The sequence below is a fragment of the Ochotona curzoniae genome, unplaced genomic scaffold, assembly GCF_017591425.1.
Source record: "Ochotona curzoniae isolate NIBS_2020 unplaced genomic scaffold, NIBS_Ocur_1.0 patch331, whole genome shotgun sequence".
In the NCBI taxonomy this organism is placed as follows: Eukaryota; Metazoa; Chordata; class Mammalia; order Lagomorpha; family Ochotonidae; genus Ochotona; species Ochotona curzoniae.
In genome coordinates this window covers 10,823-14,973 of record NW_024466897.1, presented here as the reverse complement: position 1 = coordinate 14,973, position 4,151 = coordinate 10,823, and the positions used below count along the sequence as shown (strand labels likewise).

The 4,151-nt window shown below is 49.5% G+C and overlaps 1 long non-coding RNA gene across 1 annotated transcript; it reads left to right on the top strand.

Moving 5' to 3' along the window:
- Positions 1-438: 438 nt before the first annotated feature.
- Positions 439-998, top strand: LOC121167108. Its single transcript, XR_005885551.1, has 2 exons — positions 439-718; positions 960-998. It is a non-coding gene; the product is annotated as an uncharacterized LOC121167108 (long non-coding RNA).
- Positions 999-4,151: the final 3,153 nt, after the last annotated feature.

Here is a 4,151-nt window from a genome sequence, read left to right as displayed (position 1 = left end):
ATCTGACCCAGCAACTCTGCTGCTTGGTATGTATTTAAGGGACTCGACAGCAAAAGTTCAAACAAGAACTTGTACGCAGAACTTGTTCACGGCAGCACCATTCACGATAGCAAAAGATGGAAACGAGTCCAACACCCACTGATGAATTCACAAGTCAAGTGTATTCTATTCCAGTGGTAGAGTATTACTTAGCCACATGTGCTTCAACATGAACAAACCTGGAAATCATTGCAGTAAGTGAGAGAAATTAGATGCAAAGGCCACGTACTTTAGCAGTCCCTTTGTATGAAATGCACAGAGAGGTCAACCCAAAGTGACCGAGAGCCAATGACCGATTGCTGGGCCTCGTGCAGAGAGTCAGGCATGAAGTTAAGGATGTGGGGTTTCTTTTTGGAGTGGTGACGTACTCCGGAACTGGTGATGCTGGTTGTACATGTTGTGCGTGTAGTCAGTTTCAGTAAATGGCCAATTTGAAACTGCTGAGATTTTATTTAAGAGGCAGACAGCCAGGAGAGTGTTCACATTTGCTGGTTCCTTCCCAGATGCTCCCGGTGGCCTGCCGAGCTGGGCCAAGGCTAAAGCTAGGCCTTGGGAATGCAATCCAGCTCTCCCGTGGAGGTGGTTGGAACGATCAAGGCCTAGATTGGAACGAATGCGCTTTTGCCAGGTTCTTGCCTGCTAGAGAAGCAGCCTAGGAATAGGTCCAACTACAGACAAGGTGACAACGTTTATTTAAAATATGAGGAAGTCACATACACACCTGTGCCCTGTTCAGGGGTAGAGTGGGCCAGGAATGGTGGGGAAGGGATGTTTTCTCTGCTAGCTCATGTGTGTCCCCCAGAAGAGACAGAGAAAAATGCCTCCCCGATTGCCAGGCTTCTTAGGAGCCTAGGAAGGGGAGTGATTACTGAACACTGCCCCCAGGTCCCAGGTGAGGGGAAGTGCAGCCTGGGGCCAAGGGGTCAAGTCAAGTGCTACTGGTTGGTTGTGTGACCTTAGACCTCTAGGTTTATCTTCCCATCTGTAGAACAGGAAGCCAGTCTTGCAAGTCCCTTTCTCCTTCTCTTTTTTTCCTTCATCTTTCTTCTCGCTTTCTCCTTCAGTATATTTTTCCATTTTCTGAAACTTCAGCTTCATCTATTCGTTTCCCCCAGACAAGATCTAAACATTTTTACTATGCAACTTCCTCATAGTGGCTCCAGGAGCACCGGTGTTTTTCTCAGTAGCAGACACCAGGAGAGATTCATTCCATGTCAGCCAGGGTATTCTGTGCTCTGCAGGTGGAGCAGGGCAGCTTCCAAAGGGACTGGGACTCGTCGGTGTAGATAGGTGGGGTCCGGAGTTACAAGCTGCTCAGCTTGCAAACCACACAGGCTTCCTGTGAGCCACGCATTACACCGGCCTCACCAAGCACTTTAACCATCATTTTGTGGGCAAGGGCTCCAATGGTAGGATTATAGAATGATGTGGAGGGATGTTAATATAAGTGTGCAATCCTGGCCTGATTGAACCCTGACTTGCTTTGAACTCAGAGCTGTGATTCTGCAGTTGTCCACCTAACTTTTCTTTCTGTATATAATTTCCAACAAGGTAGTAATGGTGGTTAAAAATGTGCACTTATTTCCATCTTATTCTTTTTTTTTAAAGATTTATTTTTATTTTTATTGGAAAGGCAGATATACAGAGAGGAGAGACAGAGAGGAGAGACAGAGAGAGAGGAAGATCTTCCGTCTGATGATTCACTCCTCAAGTGAATCATCGCCGATCCAGAGCCAGGATCCAGGAACCTCTTCTGGGTCTCCCACACAGGCGCAGGGTCCCAAAGCCTTGGGCCGTCCTCAACTGCCTTCCCAGGCCACAAGCAAGGAGCTGGATGGGAAGTGGATCTGCCGGGACTAGAACGGCCGATGCTATGCCGATCCGAAGCCAGGAGCCTCTTCCGGGTCTCCCACGCGGGTGTAGGGTCCCAAAGCCTTGGGCCGTCCTCCACTGCTTTCTCAGGCCACAGGCAGGGATCTGGATGGAAAGTGGGGCTGCCAGAATTAGAACCGGCGCCCATATGGGATCCGGGGCGTGCAAGGCGAGGACCTTAACCACTGCACCATCGCGCTGGGCCCTATTCTTTTTTTTTTTTTTAATTATTTACTTTTATTAGAAAGATTTACCTAGAGAAGGAAGGACAGAGAGAAAGAGCTCCATCTGCTGGTTCACTCCCCAAGTGGTCACAATGACTGGAGCTGAGCTGATCTGAAGCCAGGAGCCAGGAGCTTTTTCCAGGTCTCCCATGTTGATGTTGGGTCCCAAGGCTTTGGACCATTCTATGCTGCTTTCCAAGGTCACAGGCAGGGAGTTGGATAGGAAGTGGAGCTGCCGGGATTAGAACTGGTGCCCATATGGGATCCCAGCGCGTTCAAGGTGAGGACTTTAGCTGCTAGGCCACAGCGCCGGGCCCATCTGCTTCACTTTTCAAACGGCTACACAGGTCTGGGCTGCATCAGGCAAAATCTAGGAACCCAGAAATCCATTCTGATCTCCCTGCGGTTGGCAGGGGCCAGCATACTTGCTCCCTCCTCTGCTGGGAGTTGGATCAAAAGTGAGAAGCTGGAGGTTAAATTGGCACTCCCAGGTGTGACGTGGGTGGTTCGGGTAACATGGGGACCCATTTCATCCTCATGACCTACCCCCCATGTTTGGGATGTTGCTCCCCAGGTGGCTGGGGACTTTGCAGGACTGTCTCACACAATGGAGAATGACTTGATTGCTGACTTCAGTGCTGAGTTCCAATGACAACATTTCAGAGATGCACACTGAGGTATCTACGGGTGAAATGACTCAGAACAGTGTGGGGTAGGGAAGCAAGTGGCGATCTGGGCTGTCAGTGGGTTGGGTAAGGAGCTGGGCTCAGATACACTCTATTTCTATTCAGATACATTGGAAATTTGAACAAAGCAATTTAAAAAATATTTATTCTGGGCCCAGCACCACTGCCTAGCAGCTAAAGTCCTCCCCTTGAACGCACTGGGATCCCATATGGTGGTGGTTCTAATCCCAGGAGCCCCATTTTCCATTCAGCTCCCTGCTTGTGGTCTGGCAAAGCAGTCAAGGACGACCCAAAGCCTTGGGACCCTGCACCTTTGTGGGAGACCCTGAAAGAGGATCTGGGTTTCTGGCTTCAGAATGGCGCAGCACCGGCCGTTGCACTCACTTAGGGAGTGAATCATCTGATGGAAGATATTTCCCTCTGTCTCTTCTCCTGTCTCTCTCTATATATCTGACTTTGCAGTAAAAATAAATAAATATTTAAAAATTTATTTCTACTGGAAAAGCAGATTTGCAGAGGAGAGACAGAAAGATCTTCCTCTGCTGGTTCACTCCTCAAATGGCTGCAGTGGCTGGAGCTGAGTCAGTCAGCAGCCAGGCGCCAGGCGCTTCTTCCAGGTCTGGCATGTGGGTATTGGCTCCCACGGCTTTGGGCCATCCTTCACTGCTTTCCCAAATCATAAGCAGGGAGTTGAATGGCAAGTGGAGAGACCGGGGCAGGATCTGGCATCCATATGGGATGCTGGTTCTTGCAAGTTGAAGATTTGCCAGTTGGGCCCGGTGCGATGGCACAGTGGTTAAGGTCCTCGCCTTGCATGCCCACGATCCCATATGGGCGCCGGTTCTAATCTAGGCAGCCCCACTTCCCATCCAGCTCCCTGCCTGTGGCCTGAGAAAGCAGTCAAGGACGGCCCAAACCTTCGGGACCCTGCACCCACGTGGGAGACCGGGAAGAGGCTCCTGGCTTCGGATCAGCTCAGCTCCAGCCTTTGCGGCTGCCAGAAGAGTGAATCATTGGATGGAAGATCTTCCTCTCTGTCTCTCCTCTCTGTATATCCGCCTTTCCAATAAAAATAAAATAAATCTTTAAAAAAAAAAAAAAGAAGAAGAAGATTTGCGAATTGAGCTATTATACTGTCCCCAGAATGAAATTTTTGTTTTGTGTGCATCTATTTTATTTTTCATGTTATTTATAAAGTTGAGAGGGATGCATGCCCATGTAGCCTTTGATTAGGCTAGGGAGGGTCAGCAATAGATGCAGGTGGGCGGGACTCACTTTCAGATTTGCCCCACCCCTCCTTTGTCCTCAGGGGAGAAGGGGAAAGGTGTCA